Source organism: Amia ocellicauda, unplaced genomic scaffold, assembly GCF_036373705.1.
Source record: "Amia ocellicauda isolate fAmiCal2 unplaced genomic scaffold, fAmiCal2.hap1 HAP1_SCAFFOLD_75, whole genome shotgun sequence".
Taxonomy (NCBI): domain Eukaryota; kingdom Metazoa; phylum Chordata; class Actinopteri; order Amiiformes; family Amiidae; genus Amia; species Amia ocellicauda.
The window spans coordinates 123336-142278 of NW_027103002.1; the positions used below are offsets into that span (position 1 = coordinate 123336).

Genomic DNA, 18943 nt, shown 5'->3' on the forward strand with positions numbered 1-18943 from the left:
ATATATATATATATATATATATATATATATATAATCAAAGCTATCAGACTATAGCAGCCGGTGTATGAAGACACATACGATTATACAGCATTATTTGGCAGCTTCGCAAGACCTAATTTGAAACGTTGTTGGTAAGTTAGATAATTAGTGGGGACCCGCTATTTGCAGTTCTTCCCCTCCATAATTGCTAAAATAAAGTTTTACTGACATTTTATTGACCCTACCACTGCATAGGGCACATCTGTAACATGAACGCTACTGAATGGCACATACATTGAAAACTACGGAGAACTGAGACAAATCCACTTTACACTTCATAAATAATCTTAAAACGTTTCCAACCAAGGCAACACCCACTTGAAATACGTTCATTCTCATTTTTGGTAAACAAAAAGAGAGATTGTTACATATGTTCCCTATGATGCATCTACAGAGAGAGAGAGAGAGACAGACACTAACTCTCTCTCTCTCTCTCTCTCTCTCTCTCTCTCAGCTGGGAGTGTGTGGGAGGGGTCTGCAGTGAGCGGGAGTGCTGCTGAGAGCTCTGTCCTTTGGCTGCGTTTTTTTGTTGCTTTACTTTTTTCAGTTTGTTTATTTTGTCTTCTGTTTTCAGTGCTTTTCTTATTGTGGGGGAACAGGGGAGGGGAGGGGGGAGTACCGGTAGTTCTTCCCGGGTCGGGGGGTCGGACCCCCTGAATGCGTCTTTTGAAAAACTGACCCGACGCCATGGAGTCAAGATCGCTCCGGTGCAGTTCTGCCCCCTAGAGCAGTGTGTGTTAGCGGTTGGGGAGGTAGCAGGGTGTGAAAATATCAAGTCTGCTGCCATTGTTATCTTCTTAAAAACCACTGATCTGCTCAATCAGCTAGTGGCTAATGGCACAGTGTTAGACGACACTTTCACCCCGGTGTTGCCGCTCGCTGCTCCTGCCCGGAAGGTAACGCTGTCTAACGTCCCTCCGTTCATCCGCACCGGCTCGGGCAGCTGATGTCCGGCATTAAGAGGGTCCCGCTGGGCTGCAAAGCCCCGCAACTGAAACACGTCATGTCCTTCCGAAGGCAGCTGTATATGATCCTCAATAACATCAATGAGGATCTTAATGTCATTTTTAAATTTAAGATCGACAATACCGACTACGTCGTGTTCGCTACTTCGGAGTCCATGAAGTGTTTCAGGTGTGGGAGCGAGGGGCATGTCGTGAGGAACTGTCCCGAGCAGGACAGGGAGCGGGAGGAGGAGCGGGGTGACGCGGGGAGGAATAGAGACACCGGCCCGCAGCCACAGATGCAGCGGGCAGACAGAGATCGAGCCCCGGCGGAGGAGACAGTCGCCGGTCGGACCGATGGTACCACTGATGCCGTGACGGGGGAAGAGCTGCCCGGAGGCGATGACGCACAGCTGGGGGACGGGGTCGAGGCAGCGGGGGATAGTGACGACCGAGACGCCGGGGGGAGATGGTGTTGAGGCGGTGCACGGGGCGCTGGTTAGTGACGAGGAACAACCTCAGCAGCCAGCAGACGGGCGGACAGACACACAGGGTGTAGCCGAGGAGGAGGCAGGGCCAGGCTCGGCGGTACAAGCCGAGGCGCCGGGTGGAAAAAACGCACTAAGAAGGTGCTGGGAGGGAGCACGGACGGTGTTGGTAAATAGTGTCAGTAAAAGAAGTGGTGGCACAGTAGTGAAGCTGGGGTAGCGAGCGGCTTGGTGGGGAAAGGTCCGGCTACACGCTGGAGCATCGCGGCAGCCACCGGGGACGCCTCGGGCTCGGAGTGACAGTGAGGGCGGCTTCACGGATTCCTCTCTCGCCTCCTCGTCCTCGGTGAGTCAGAGCTGCAGTGAAGGATATCAGGAGGTTTTTAGAGAAAACGAAGGGAAAGAGGTCTGTTGTAGTGGAGCAGTTTTTCCCAGATCGTGCACGCCTGCTGGCCTCTATTAAGTTTTTACAGAAACCCTGACCTATCAATTTGTACAACACTCACTGAAAACCATGGTTGGGGTCAATTCCTGTTTTTCAATTCCAATTCCTCCTACAAATCAATTCAAAATTGCAATTACTTTTTGCATTCACAGAATATTCTTTATTGGAATTGAATTGAAAAGGGAATTAAAAATTGAATTGGAATTGACCCCAACCCTGTTGAAAACAAAACAAAAAATACAGATCTGGTTCTTCAAATCTTCACTCTGGTTTCATTCTGTGTCGTAGTTCATTTATCTTGCTGTTAATTGCACCACCAATTACACTCTTTGGGGTACTGGGCAATTTTTTCAAGGTAGCCCCTAAAAAACATGTATCACATAGATTTAATGACTTGCACATAGATATATAAAAATCTTTTAATAAACATACCACATATCTTTGAGAAGGGTTCATTAGTTACATATTGCCACAGTAAATCAACATTTTTGTGTGTGGGTGTATTTAAACATTTTGGTGTATGCTCTTAAACTTGTCTTACACTAGTTCATAGTAAAATCTGTACTTGGCGAAGCAGCTATGCAAAGGCAGTCTTTTCTCCATTAATACCTTGCTTAAGCATTACATTGATGTGGCACAACTGGACTGAAATGTGAAGTATTTGCTCAAAAGTCAAATTTAAATGAGACATGAAAGTTTATATTGTCAAGGATCCCATGGCACTATTCATTATTATTATGTATTAATATGTCTGAAGCATTAATCCAAGGTGATTTACAAGGTGTTGTTGAAAGAGTGACGTGGCTGAATTCTAAGTCAGGCTTCCCTCAATCAGGTCTAACAAATTTGTTATGACTCCACCTTTACTGCTGTGTAGTAATCTGCTGGTACAAAATGGCTGCACCCCAGAGGGTGGTGGGTGAAGTGAGTCTGTAGAGCACTTTGGGATCTTTCCAGCTGCTACATGTAAGGTATTATTATTTATTAATAAATTAACTCTAGTCTCTGAAACTAAAACAAAGGCCAAAGGAACATTTCAAATGCTAACCCTTTGTGTTCTATACAGTTAAAAAGGAGAGTTAGAAATTTTGTACAACAGCATTTACATACCATATATGGCTTCCACCTTTAAGCGATCCAGAGGTGTCTTTTTCTCCGAAGTTGGATCTCTCTTGCTGCCACCACCACGAAGATTGCTCTTTAATAATGTTGGAAAGTCAAAGACAGCAACCGTCAGGGTTCTTGCATATGACGTATTCGTGCTGCACCTCTCTGCAAGGATCCAGGACAGTTTGTCAATGTAAACTCCAGTGCCTGGGAATATTTCCACCTAAAAGACAATGGTAAATAAAAAACAAGTTTATCCCCAAACTATTCTTATATTATGTTAAGTGGAATACATTATCAGTAAGGCTGTGATTTTGTTACAGAAATGTGTTATTAAAGACCACAGTATGTCTCAATTCTAAGTTTATTAATTTACAGACATAATAAAGTCAGTGAATCTGTGACACCCATAATTCAATTACATTCTTATTATCAACTATAACTATGAATATAACTGATAATGTAGCATCATTAGATTGTTTACAACCAATATTTGTTTTCAATATATATATTTTTACCTTGTCTTTGTAATATTGTAGACCAAGAGTGTTATACCTGTTTTGGTGATTCTTTGTCAGATTCAGAACAATTTGCTGTGGGGCTGTCAGAACCACTTGATGGTGACACACTTTTGTCTTCATTGCTGATAAATGTGGCTTTTGTTACAATTTTTTTCAGATTGTCCAAAAGGTCTGGAATCTCTGGAGAAAAAAACCTTAGTATTAAATGATAATCATTTCTAGTAATATATTTAATACAAAGTGAAAACAAAACCATCAATGCCTGCAATTATACTTGAGAGACTTGCTCTATGTTATTGGCAAACTGATCTTTTTGTGGGTCATTAACATTAGCTACGAAAAAAATAAAAAAGATAAAATACAAGAATTACCAGGTCTAATGTAATGCATATAGTCATTAATGTAGGATTATGAAGTTATGTTGAAAAACTTTATTTAATAATCAGTATTATTAAACTATTAGACAGTGCACATTAAGAGTCTGTATTGTGGTTCTAGATTACTTCAGTATGATCAACTATAATACATTACTCTGGAATCTAAATTACTGAAGAATAACATTTATCAAGGTAAGGAATTATTTGCTATAAATAAAAAAACTTACCATCAACCATACGGTTTCGAAGACATTGGTTTTCATTTTTAAGTCTTGTGTTTTCCTTTTCGAGCTGCTTAACTTTTTGCTGTAGCTCAACTTCACTGGACTCTTTAAATGTCTGTAGAATATGACGGGATCTAATTCTTGAAGCTCCATCGGTTTTCTTTCTTATTTTGTGCTGTATTCAGAGAGGAAAAGAGTTTAAAATGAATATATATATATATGAATATGATTTAAAAAAAACAATCCTGCAATACATTTATTTAATATGTGCAGTAATTATCTCACCGGTAACTGTGGTTCATCAAGGTCACTATCATCTGAAATTTGAAGTTTTTTGTTTGGTTTAGGTACTCTCTTCATTTTAGGACAGGGCATTTTTGTTAGGTCATTAAGTTTTCTTCTTAGTTCGCCTTCTTTTCCTAAAATAAAAATAAAATAAATAAAACCCTGCATTATGTCCACAGATATTTGGGGATTATATTTATGTGTCATAAAAATACTGTGCTTTGACCATACAAATTAAGATGAACAGCCAACACTGAATCAAAACTGAAGTTAAATTATATCTGGTTTAATTTATTTTGTGATTTGGGGGATTTTATTGTAAAGCACAACACACAATAAATCGTTCTTACAAATGCCAGTCAAGTATGACGAGTTTTTAGCGCCCTCACCACCACCTACCATGTTATAAGAGTATGTTAGAAGTACAACACATTAATAACTTAAACATTCATTTCAAATATACTGTGATTGTATATATCAAATAGCATGTAAAGACTTTAATGTTTTTTTTTTAAATAAACATTGTTACCAGTCATAATGATCTGCGCTTCATGGACAGGCCATCCACCTTTTGGAGGTTTGTTCGTGTCTCTCCACTCTGCTCTGAAGTTTCGAGTCGTCTCTTCGTCATCATCAGCAATGCTGAATAAATCAAAATTGCGAAAGCAAGCAGTGGGAATCACGCTGTAAGAGTCTTTGTCGACCCCGCTTTCCCACTTCACCAACGCGTGCATCACCGCCATACTACCTTCACCTTCTCGTCCGTTTTTTCTGCGCCTTTTTCCCCCGACAAGTCACGGCACAAAAAACAGTCCCGCTCTGCATTCTGGTACTTGGCGTTCTTAATAACACCAACAGGGTGTAATCGCATAGACCACTCGAGTATAAAGTACTACATATCCCATCAGTTACAGTTTTTTTTCATCTTCTGAAACTGCAATTTAGCACTTTCAACTGTTTCTTAGTGATTCCTAGAATTACTAACCGGTATTGTAGTCAATGTGTTTATAACCTTTTTTGTTTAACGATTTGTGTGTTATCCTATGGGATCCCATGGTCTTTGATTTGGTCACGGAAGTGATTTGTCTTTGATTTGTTGATCTAGAGTTGAATTTTAATTAGTTTTTCCCTTTTGTATAATTAGTGTAGTGCTACATTTAGTCTTTGTTTTTAAATAAATTTGACAATTTATATCTTTGGAATTGGTGTCTGCGTCCAATTATTACAGAAATTGAGTTCTACAAGACTCCAGGATTCGTGATAAGGTGATACTATGAATTCACTTCTTTAATTGAAATGTATAAGTGTACCTTACGCTACATATATGTATGTATGTATGTATGTATGTATGTCCAATTGCTTTGACAATACAAATGAATTGAATTGAGAGGGAGAGAGAGAGAGAGAGAGAGAGAGAGAGAGAGAGAGACAGACAGACAGACTGACAAACAGAAAAACAGACAGACACAGACACACACACACACAGAGCCAGCCAGCCAGCCAGCCAGCTCAGCGATGACATCACGAGCCTCTCTCAGCTGACTGCTATGACATCACAGAGCACGTACATTCCGTTGCTTGCCGTCTGTCAACCACTCAGTCACTGCCAGCCAGACTGGCTGGCTGGCTGGATGGGGGGGCTGCTTGCTGCTGCTGCGTACCTTAGCAAGCTTATTTGCTTGACCGGCCTTCCTACTCCTCTGCCCACATGCCCACCTATGCCCGATCTGCTGTTCACCTGGATCACAGCTCCGCCCCAACAAGGCAGAGCCCCCCAAGAATGGTACAAACTCACCCACGATCCCCTCCACGGAAAGCTTTAGCAAAAGGCAAAAGCGTTATACGTAATGAAGAGGAACCCGAGTCCAAGACGCATCCGACCAGCCATACATATTTGTGTGTATTAAAGATCACATTTTCTTACATTTAGTTTTTCTGTACTTTATTACATCTTATTGTGATTTATAAAAGTATTGTTTCTTTTCCATATGTATGTATGTATGTGTGTGTGTGTGTGTGTGTGTGTGTGTCTGTCTCTGCGTGAAAGTTATTGTGTGTGTCTGTACGTGTGTGTGCCTGTCTCTGTGTGAAAGTGTGTGTGTGTGTGTGTGTGTGTGTGTGTATATGTCTCTCTGTGAAAGTGTGTGTGTGGGTGTGACAGTGTGTGTGAGTGTCTGTCTGTCTGTCTGTCATGTAACTCGCACATCTGTGAGGGCACCATTTTTGCAGAAGAGATGTACACATTTTGGAGCAACATATGCTGCCATCCAGACATCATCTTTTCCAGTGACGTCCCTGCATTTTCAAACAGATCACATTTTATTACACTTTGTTTATCTGTACTTTATTACATCTTATTGTGATTTATACTTGTAATGTTTCTTTTCCATATATATGTATGTACAGTGGGGGAAAAAAGTAATTGATCCCCTGCTGATTTTGTACATTTGCCCACTGACAAAGAAATGATCAGTCTATAATTTTAATGGTAGGTGTATTTTAGCAGTGAGAGACAGAATAACAACAAGAAAATCCAGAAAAATGCATTTCAAAAAAGTTATAAATTGATTTGCATGTTAATGAGGGAAATAAGTATTTGACCCATTTTCAATGCCCTGGCTTAGGGTTCTCACCCATGATTTGACGGTACATGGCCCCGTCCATCGTCCCTTTGATGCGGTGCAGTTGTCCTGTCCCCTTAGCAGAAAAACAGCCCCAAAGCATAATGTTTCCACCTCCATGTTTGATGGTGGGAATGGTGTTCTTGGGGTCATTCCTCCTCCTCCAAACACGGCGAGTTGAGTTGATGGCAAAGAGCTTGATTTTGGTCTCATCTGAGACCACTTTCACCCAGTTCTCCTCTGAATCATTCAGATGTTCATTGGCAAACTTCAGACGGGTCTGTACATGTGCTTTCTTGAGCAGGGGGACCTTGCGGGCGCTGCAGGATTTCAGTCCTTCACGGCATAGTGTGTTACCAATTGTTTTCTTGGTGACTATGGTCCCAGCTACCTTGAGATCATTAACAAGATCCTCCCATGTAGTTCTGGGCTGATTCCTCACCGTTCTCATGATCATTGAAACTCCACGAGGTGAGATCTTGCATGGAGCCCCAGACTGAGGGAGACTGACAGTTATTTTGTGTTTCTTCCATTTGCGAATAATCGCACCAACTGTTGTCACCTTCTCACCAAGCTGCTTGGTGATGGTCTTGTAGCCCATTCCAGCCTTGTGTAGGTCTACAATCTTGTCCCTGACATCCTTGGACAGCTCTTTGGCCATGGTGGAGAGTTTGGAATCTGATTGATTGATTGCTTCTGTGGACAAGTGTCTTTTATACAGGTAACGAGCTGAGATTAGGAGCACTCCCTTTAAGAGAGTGCTCCTAATCTCAGCTTGTTACCTGTATGAAAGACACCTGGGAGCCAGAAATCTTGCTGATTGATAGGGGATCAAATACTTATTTCCCTCATTAACATGCAAATCAATTTATAACTTTTTTGAAATGCGTTTTTCTGGATTTTCTTGTTGTTATTCTGTCTCTCACTGCTAAAATACACCTACCATTAAAATTATAGACTGATCATTTCTTTGTCAGTGGGCAAACGTACAAAATCAGCAGGGGATCAAATACTTTTTTCCCTCACTGTATGTATGTATGTATGTATGTATGTAAGTGTGTGTGTGTCTGTCTCTGTGTGAAAGTGTGTGTGTGTGTCTGTCTGTGAAAGTGATTGTGTGTGAAAGTGTGTGTGTCTGTCTGTCTGTCTGTGAAAGTGTGTGTGTGTGTGTGTGTGTGTGCGTGTGTCTGTCTGTGAAAGTGTGTGTTTGTGTGTGTATGGGTGTGACAGTGTGTATGAGTGTCTGTCATGTAACTCGCACATCTGTAAGGGCACCATTTTTGCAGAAAGAGATGTACACATTTTGGAGCAACATATGCTGCCATCCAGACATCGTCTTTTCCAGGGACGTACCTGCATTTTTCAGCAGGATAACGCCAAACCACATTCTGCCCAGATTTCAAGCGCATGGTTGCGTAGGCAGAGAGTGCGGGTGCTAGCATGGCCTGCCTGCAGTCCTGACCTGTCTCCGAATTGAGAATGTGTGGCGCACTATGAAGTGCAAATTAAGACAACGAAGGCCCTGTGCAGTTGCGCAGCTGAGGAAATGCATAATGGATGAATGGGGGAAAATCCCGCTTGCTAAACTTAACCAAGTGGTGTCTTCAGTGCCCAAGTGCTTAATAAGTGTTATTAAAAGAAAAGGTGATGTTACATAGTGGTAAACAGTCGACTGTCCCAACTTTCTTGGTTTCTTTTCACTGCTAATGAGATGCTGTAGAGTGAGTTAGTTATATTGCTTTCAGGAGCTCTAATCGTATTGATGAGTTCATGCAGCATTTGTAATTGAATTTCAAAAAGAAATCTTTGCTGTCTGGCCTGTGTGTATGAGATGTACTCTGTCAATCTTTGGCTAACAACTGAAACATTGGTAGAACAGAAATGGCAACATAAAAAAGAAAAGTACATTTTAAAAGAGCACATTAAATAGGACGAATATACAGTTTTTTACAATCACTTTGTCACTAATTTCAGAACCTTGATGTCATTTTTCAAAACTCTAGACACAAAACTCAAAACGGTCATCACTTGTAACACAGGCTGTCCAATGTTCAAAACATTGCATTGTGCATTCATATCTTTAAAGAAACCTTGCACTTGCAGACTTGTTGGTTCAAATAACTCATTTATCATGAAATACCATAGTAACATAGTAACACAGAAGATACCGATAGTTTCACTGTGTAGTTGTTCGTACAATCATTAAATATTGTAGTACAAAATATGTGATACATGTTTCATTATGGTACTACACATAAATACATCACTGTAAAAGGACTAGTAGAGAGAATACTACAGACACAGTGGAATCATTGAACAAAATCTGAAATGTATTGATGCAATACAATCAAATCACACCATAGGTTTCTTTGAATCCATGCAACAATAATTAGCTACAAAAAAGAACAAAACTACAGTAAAATGTCAACTGCAGTGTTCCTCACCTGGCTTAGTGTAAAAAGCAAAACAAAGGATTGATTACTGTACTTCTAAATTTCCATCAGCCCTGTGTTCAGGTTCAGGTTCTCACAACCATTTTTCACAAGAGGCATCTTGAAACTGAACATACCTGAACATACTCAGTCATCAGCTGCTTCACTCTGTCTGCATTTCTTTCAAAAGGCACACTATACTCTGTGCTACACATTGGTATGCAGTATACAGTCATTTGACAATTGAGAGTAGCCTAATGTTTAGTGCATGCTGAAGACTTGCCGCTTCTCAGTACGGACATTTCTGATGATTGAGGCCACAGTTGATCCTGAGTTGATTCTGAGGTTTGATTGAATCTTTGTAGCTGCCTCAGTCATGGTCATGCCATGATTTACAACATGTTCTACAACTATTTCTCGGATTTCACTGGACACTATTTGCTGTTGCTGCCGCTGTCTGGTCCGTGGCCTTGTCCTCTACCACGTTCCCCCAACACCTCTCAAATGAGGCCCATGGCTGCCTCTCTGGTGAGGCCTAAGCCCTCCTCTATGACGAGGCCCACGACCACCTCTCAGAAGGGGTGCATGTCCCCTTCCATTCCTTTGACCACCACGTCTTCCTCCTCCCACTGCTTGACCTCTATTGTGACCTGGATCACCTGCCGGCTCCATGTTATCACTGTGTTGCTCGGGTGGATAGCACTCATTTCACTCGATACTCGTACCACAATGTGAAATCAATCATCAATAACCAGTTGGCAGTATTGGAAAAGCAATTACAAGGGCCTGCATACATACAGTAATGTCAAATCTGATGTGGAAGAACAATCATCTTCAACCAGGTTGGAGCGTTAGTTGCAATGCCTTTAATACACGCAGCGTGGAGAGGAACAGTGACTCAAGAAGATCCCAAAGTCGCTCTGCCTTCATTTTAACAGTCAGAGCTTTTATACACAAAAATCAAAGAGCTGGTTATAATCAGAAAGTCATTACTATGTTATCTTAAAAGTTAGCTAAGCAGAATTTATATCATTATAGGACAGAGTTCATAGATCAACACATGGATTAGGGAGCAGGCACTTCAATCATACTGTTTGACATTGTCTCCAAGATTCTCATCGTAAATAACAAACAGAAATCAAACTACCTTCTGGCCTGACCTTCTAGCTTGACCTTATCTTTCTTAAGTATACAAGAGAGAAAAACAGGTATTAGAGAAAGAATTTCTAACTTTCCTTCCACACTGAAAACATGGTGTGGAAAAGTGCTACATGATGATGAATGATGATGAAATATTACATCCATAGATAATGTAGTCCAACTGGTTCATGCTCCTCGGTTATTGGTGTCAATGGATCTCATTATCCTGAAACTGTCATGATCGAAACATGGAATACTGTTCGTCAGTTTCCATAAAACTATGAATTAAGAGTAATGCAACAGTCACTTATCATTTTGAGCAGCTGTATCAATTGATAGTTAGATCTTTGTAATGAAATGAATAGACAGTGATCTCAGATGTAATGTGTGAATTGCATTTTGAAATGGTAATACTTTGACGTTAAGTTGTATCATTTTAGTTCAATGAACAAATGATCTGAGGTTGATGTGTATTGTATCCAAGCAATTGAAAAATGTGCATTTTGATCATCGGGTGTGAGTTTTGTGTCTAGAGTTTTGAAAAATGACATCAAGGTTCTGAAATGAGAGCCAAAGTGATTGTAAAAAAGTGTAATATCAGGGGACAGTGGCTATTACTGATCTGGCCTTCCGTGGCCTCTGTATTAATGTAACAGGTCACATTGTATGTGTACACTGATACTTGATAGTATAATATAGTACAAGTAAAAAACATACATAGGTATCATAGAAGTATTTTGCAGAAATGATTATGGATAGTTATCAAAATGGAGAGGAAATGCTAAATCCAGTCTCCCCAGGCTGAGCTTCTATTGCTACACCTGCTAAGTGGCTGCTGGCCCCACTATATGGATAGAGCCACACCAAGTACAAGAGTCTCCCCATTGCTATTTATATCTCCCTATCCAGTCTTCTATACGTGTCAGGTATACAAGTGTGTGTGTGTGTGTGTGTGTGTGTCTGTCTGTCTATCTGTCTGTCTGTGAAAGTGTGTGTGTGTGTGTGTGTGTGAAAGTGTGTGTGAGTGTCTGTCTGTCTGTCTGTCATGTAACTTGCACATCTGTTAGGGCACCATTAATGCAGAGATGTACACATATTGTTTATTTTCCATATATATGTATGTATGTATGTATGCATGTCCAATTGCTTTGACAATACAAATGCACTGAATTGAGACAGAGAGAGAGAGAGAGAGAGAGAGAGAGAGAGAGAGAGGTGCTAAGGCACATTTGTAACATAAATTAGGGAACATTTGAAACATGCTTAGGGAACATTCATAAGAACATAAGAACATAAGAAAGTTTACACACGAGAGGAGGCCATTCGACCCATCATGCTCGTTTGGTGTCCATTAATATCTAAGTGATCCATGGATCCTATCCAGTCTATTTTTAAATGTTCCCAAACTTTCAGCTTCTACCACTTTCCATCTTGAATGCCTTGAAGCCCAATTTCCATTTGTTGTCCCCTGGTGCGTGTGTCCCTGCTGATCTGGAAAAGCTCCTCTGGTTTGAGGAACCTTTCATGATTTTGAAGACTTGGATCAAGTCCCCACGTAATCTCCTCTGTTCCAGGGTGAAAAGGTTCAGTTCCCTCAGTCTCTCCGAGTAGGACTTTCCCTTCAGACCTGGAATAAGTCTGGTTGCTCTCCTCTGAACTGTCTCTAAAGCAGCAATATCCTTCTTGAAGTGTGGTGCCCAGAACTGTACACAGTATTCCAGATGAGGTCTAGCGCATTGTACAGTCTTAACATTACTTAAATTCTACACTTTTGACGATATACCCTAGCATTCTGTATGCCTTTTGTATTGCTTCCCCACATTGTTTGGATGGAGAAAGTGAATCCACATAGATTCCTAGGTCTTTCTCATGCATTACTTCATCTAGATCTGTACCTCCCATAGTGTAATTATAGTGGACATTTTTGTTTTACTGCATGTATTACCTTGCACTTGTCCACATTGAATTTCATTTGCCAGGTGTCAGCCCACAACTGAATTTATCTAAGTTCCTCTGAATAGCATGTGCTGCCAAGATTGTATCTGCTAAGCCACCTATTTTAGTATCATCTGCAAATTTGACAAGGTTGCTAAGTATCCCAGAGTCCAGATCATTAATATAGATTAGAAAAAGCAAAGGCCCTAGTACTGATCCCTGTGGAACTCCACTAACAACCTCACTCCAGTTAGAAGTGACTCCTCTAATCTGTTTCCTATACATCAACCAGTTCATAATCCATCTACTTACATGACCCTGAATGCCTACAGCTTCCAATTTGAGGATCAGTCTTTGGTGTGGAACCTTATCAAAAGCTTTTTGGAAATCTAAGTATATCATATCATATGCTTTCACGTGATCTACAGCTGCAGTTGCATGTTCAAAAAAATGTATTAAGTTAGTAAGACATGATCTGCCTCGTCTAAACCCATGTTGACTATCTCCAAGAATATGGTTTTCATTGAGATGCTCCTCTATTTTCTGTCTAATCATTTTTTCCAACATTTTACAGGTGATGCAGGTGAGACTGATTGGTCTGTAATTTCCTGGCTCAGTTTTGTCCCCTTTCTTGTGGATTGGTATGAAATTTGCTGTCTTCCAGTCAGTGGGAACATCCCCTGTTCTAAGTGTCATTAGAAATAATCGAGTTAACGGCCTATACATAATTTCCCTCATTTCTTTAAGTACTGTTGGAAATATCCCATCTGGCCCAGGTGATTTGTTTGATTTTAATTCTGCTAGTCCCTTTAGTACCTCCTCCTCATTTATCCTGATCTCTCTTAGGGTTTGACTGGATTGATTGTCAACCTGTGGCATGTCATCTGTTTTTTCTTTTGTACAAACCTCTGTGAAATACTCATTTAGAATATTTGCCACATCTTGTTCGTTTTCCAAGATACCTCCATTTTTGCCCTTTATCTGTTTCACCTCCTCCTTAATTGACCGCTTGCTGTTGTAATTTTGAAGCTCATTGCATTGGTTGTAGCTCCAAGAGCTATGTTTCTTTCTATTTCCCTCTTTGCTTTCCTGATCCCTTTCTTAAGATCTCTTTGCAGCTCAACATATTCTATGTATTTTGTTTCATCACCATCCCTTTTGTATGTGCTATACAACATTTTCTTCCTCTTTATATTTTTTTGCATGCCTCTGGTTTGTATGTATGTATGTATGTATGTATGTATGTATATATGTATGTGTGGAAGGAAAGTTAGAAATTCTTTTCTCACAACTGTTTTTCTCTCTTGTATACTTAAGAAAGATAAGGTCAAGCTAGAAGGTCAGGAGGCCATAAGGTAGTTTGATTTCTCTTTGTTATTTACAATGAGAACCTTGGAGACAATGTCAAACAGAATGACCTACGTGCCTGTTCCCTAATACCATGTATAGACCTATGAACTCTGTTCGATAATGATATATGTTCTGCTTAGTTAGCCTTTAAGATAACATAGTAATGACTTTCTAGCATGTATGTATGTATGTATATATATATATATATATATATATGTATGAATGTATGTATGTCCAATTGCTTTTGACAATACAAATGAATTGAGAGGGAGAGAGAGACAGACAGACAGACTGACAAACAGAAAAACAGACACACACACAAACACACACACACACAGAGCCAGCCAGTCCGCCAGCCAGCCAGCCAGCCAGCCAGCTCAGCGATGACATCACGAGCCTCTCTCAGCTGACTGCTATGACATCACAGAGCACGTACATTCCGTTGCTTGCCGTCTGTCAACCACTCAGTCACTGCCAGCCAGACTGGCTGGCTGGCTGGATGGGGGGGCTGCTTGCTGCTGCTGCGTACCTTAGCAAGCTTATTTGCTTGACCGGCCTTCCTACTCCTCTGCCCACATGCCCACCTATGCCTCTACTCCAAGATACTTATACAATAGAAAAACTATGGTAATAATAATATAGCCCAAGACAAAAAATATTAATCTTTCTAGACTGTATTAAAGTTCAGCACTTCGGAAAAATAGAATTATTTTGTATTTCAATAAAACAAAAATTATTACTGGTATCCACACACCCAACCAATGTAAATGTCACGGACGGTGTTAATTAGCTCCTTAATCACCATTACTTATTATATTTATATTTCACTTCACTTTATGCAATATGGCTTGTGTATTTTGTTTGGTTCTATATTGCCATTATTTTGTGTGTTGATTATCTTTCACTTTATTGTTTAATTTGTTATTCACTTAGTATTATTTTGATTGTTTGCACGCGTGCCTTATTATTTTTGTTTCTTCTTTCTTTCACAACTCACCTGGGTCCACCTGCACTCTTCACACGCGTCCCCACTTAATCACCCTGCCCTGGGAGAGGAGAGGATTATCTGCTATAGTCCACTTTCCAATGTGGGAGGTCTCTGCGGCTCATATCTCATTCAATTATTTATTAATTTATCCTACATCAAGTTTATTTATTTTCCCACGTTTCATTCAATCACCATCAGAAGCTCTCTGTGCTAAAAGTGGCAGCACATTTGTCTCACACACATCAAACTCGCCTTTTCCTGCTTCCCAAGCCTTATCAACTTACTCAGACCCTCGTCAACTTACTCAAACCCTCTTCAACTTTGGTTAACATTGCTCTGCATTCTAACAGCTATTCTTTCTCCTATTCTTAATTTCTTACAAGAAATGTATTCAGGTTTTTTTATCAATATGTTTTATTTATATTTATACAGATGTCACTCCATTATTCGTTTATTGAAGTCATATATGTACCTAACAATATATTAGCCAATAGGCCATTGATCTCAATAATGATTCCCATAATCCTAGGACACCTTCTCTTTTACTCTTCCTTTCCATTCTTACTTTTCTCCTGTAAAGCATTTTATATTACTTGAGCTTACTTATTCTATAGTTGTAATCTTATACTTCTGCGGTATCTTACCCTTTTCCTACATCACTCATCTTAAAACCATGGTCTACTTTGACTTTCATTTCAGGTATTATATGCTAGGCACCAATAACCAAACATTTTCTGAAAGACTGTAACATGTCACCAGACTGTTTACATTCTCCTGCTTTCACAGGCTGTCAGGGCTGCACCAGGCTCTCTTCTAGCCTTTCGTTTCCTTGAATTTGACTTTTGACAGAGCTTGTCCATAACATGATGTTTAACAAACAAATTCTGGTTCTTCTTGTGGAGACACCATGACTATTTATGTATTACTATTATTATCCATCTGTTTATTCAATGTATATTTTGGATTACTTTTCTTATAATAGTCTTTCTTTCTGATTTCTGATGCTTGAGGCACTCTGTATAGAGCCAAAGATCCTCATGAATATGATAAATCTGTTGTTACATTTTTAAATATAATTCTAAAATGATTGCCAAAACATAGACATTTACCTTATATCACCTTCAAACTATACATATTCATAAACACACAAAGCACATACACATTGATATCTAAAGATAATTCAGATATCCGATCTGTGGCATGTTTTATTGACCCTGCAGTGTCTCAAACAGCCCTTATAACTTATTATTTAAGCTTATGATTATTTAGAATAAAATGTCAAATAATCCCACTCGATTATTTCATTATTTCACTATCTCAGTTTTCTTGATCCATTGTGAAAAAGTTCTGTTATTTCCTCCTCATCTGTAGAGGCTACATTAGCCCACTCCCCGGTCTGATATTCTCGTAGTAACTGTATCCAAATGTTGGGCGGACATTTAGCCTTCACGATGATGTGTACATCGTGCGGGTGAAGGAGGTGAATAACCATCTTTTCATCTAGAATATCCCAAAAAGTTGTGTTACCCTGGTTTGGTTTTAATTTTGGGAGGGACGCCCATATCATTTCTTTTTCTCCTGGGGAGAAGGGGACATGGGTTTTAGTCGTATAGACTATTGATTGACCTTCCTCTTTACTCTGTCTAGTTTTGACTTGCATGGGTGCAGCTGGGACCGTTTTCAGAGCGGTCAGATCTGGATACAATGTATTATTATAACCAAAATCAGTGATTGATTTATATTCCGGATTATATGGGGGAGGAGCGCTAGCAAAACCTCCTTTTTCATATTCCCATGCTTTGCGATCTAAATCATCCCAATCGGGCCTGTCGTCCTCGGAGTGATCTGTGTCGCGACGCGCTCCTAACACGGCAGCACATCGCGCACCTACACCTTCACCTTTTCTGACCACTTTTCTTGCCCTTCTAATTTGCCTTGTAGTTCTATTAATTCTATCGTATTTTTCACAACTTCTTCTCTCAATTCACATTACTGTTTATGATGATCTTCCATTTCTGTTATTTTCTTTTCTTGATTCTCACCAACCTGACACAATATCACAATTCCTTTCTCTGTCTTATCTGGTTGTTGTTGCTTCCACCAGTCCCGGTGCTCCTTCGGAGACCAGTCTTTCTCCCAACTTCCTTCCAACATTTTCTTCTCTACATTCTGTTTTTTTATTTCTCAAAAAACCAATAATGCTGGTGTCACTCACTGTGACGATTTATCTGAAATATTACATTATTATATATTATATTATGTATATATATTATAATAAAAACAAACACTCCAGTAAGGTACGGACACCCGTACATGACACTGGCTAAGGTAAGGGAACCCATAAACAACCATAAGCACCCCCGGACCTAGGACAGACTGTAACTTGCTAACTTGCTAACTGTTTTGTTTGCTTCACATCGTTTGCTGCTAGTTGCATGCCAAACGAGTTCGTTCTGTCCAAAATATAAGCTTTTTTCTTCTAATAAACTCAATAAAAATACAGTGCACTAGCAACTATTTCCCTTTCAAAAGTTGTAGTCCCGTTTCAGTTAAAACAAAATGTGTTCTTCAAACAAAGAAAATACTTGTGTTTCTTTTCCCTCTTTACCTGCTCTTATCACAAAGCTTCTCAACACAATCTCAGGTGCAGGTGCACTCTGCGCTATCCTTTGCCCGAGCTTTGTCCAGGAAAACTCACTGTAGCCATCTTAGTTCAACACGGGCTCTCCTTACCTGCGAGTCACACGGGTCCAGTTCACTTTGCAAGTGAACAGTCTCTTCTCAGAAACAATAAGGAAACTTGGAAAGAAACACAATCCCAGGTCGGTGTTAAAAAAAAGTTCTTTGTTTTCATATTAAAAGAAAACATTTGTATTTTCTCTGCACACTTCACAGCTCCAATTAGCACACTCAACTAATCCCTGCCCCCCTCAGAACCGTCACTAAAGAAAGGTACTCACAGTCATTTTAAATATGACATCCTGTAGTGTTTGTTTTCAAAATATGATCTTATTATCACTTGAACCAAATAAATCCTTTGACCCACTAATACCAAATTACAGTTATGGGGGCCACAGATGTGATTTGAAAATACGATCTTCCATGTCTTTCTGTTGTGTTTTGACCTGGGGATCTGTAATTGTCCAAGTTGCTACTGCACATGTACTTATTTAATATTAAATGTGTTATTTAATTAGGCTTGGTTCTGGTGAGCATGTACAAGACGTCAGCTTTTTAAATAACTGTGTGTATTGGATCATACACATTTTAGAAATACTCTCTCAAACTTCCCGCATTGGTACCTCACCAGGGAGGTAGAAAACAGCAATAGCATTGAAAAAGTGTGATTGTAGTTCTGCTCTTCTGCAATATATTTCTACAATATCTTTAACATCTTCTTTAACATTGTTTTAAAGGCTGGGACCAATATGGTGGAATATCTCCAACACACGGACATTGAGAGACTCGACCCCTTTGTGCTGCTGCTCAGAGACCAACTCTCAGTTGTCTCTGAGTAGGCTATGGATCAACTTCCTTTCCTAATATGAAGGAGACCATGGATACAAAACCTATGAAAAACAGGTGATTATTGTTATTCTTCTCATTATAAACTACTTAATACATCTCTCGCATAAAGTACAACAGGATAGTGGTGACGTCATTCAGGATTGGATTGCCATTGGTCAAAAGCCCTCTGAGAGAAATTGTGTGGCGACACTCCACACTCTTAGAAGAAATTGTTCTGCACAGAACCATAAAGGGTTCCTCGAGTAATCGCTCTGGTGGATCCCTTTATGGTTCTATGTAGAACCCCTTCAAAGGGGTTACATGAAGAACCCCCAAACATAGCGTTCTATACAGAACCATTCGTTTTAAAATGTTATATATAGAACCCATTCAAAAGGGGGACACGTGCTATACCTGAATTTGTTTTCCAAATACAATCTTTAAAAAATGTATGAGTTCATATATACAAACACACATACACAACGTAGAAATCGCACTACTAGTGAACTAACTTCATTTACATTATATGCCACAACTCCT

General features: G+C 39.8%; 1 non-coding gene across 1 annotated transcript; it reads right to left on the reverse strand.

The window, feature by feature from the left end:
- Positions 1-6182: 6182 nt before the first annotated feature.
- LOC136742945 (U5 spliceosomal RNA) lies at positions 6183-6297 on the reverse strand. The gene has a single exon (XR_010815067.1). It is a non-coding gene; the product is annotated as a U5 spliceosomal RNA (small nuclear RNA).
- Between the last annotated feature and the right edge of the window lie 12646 nt (positions 6298-18943).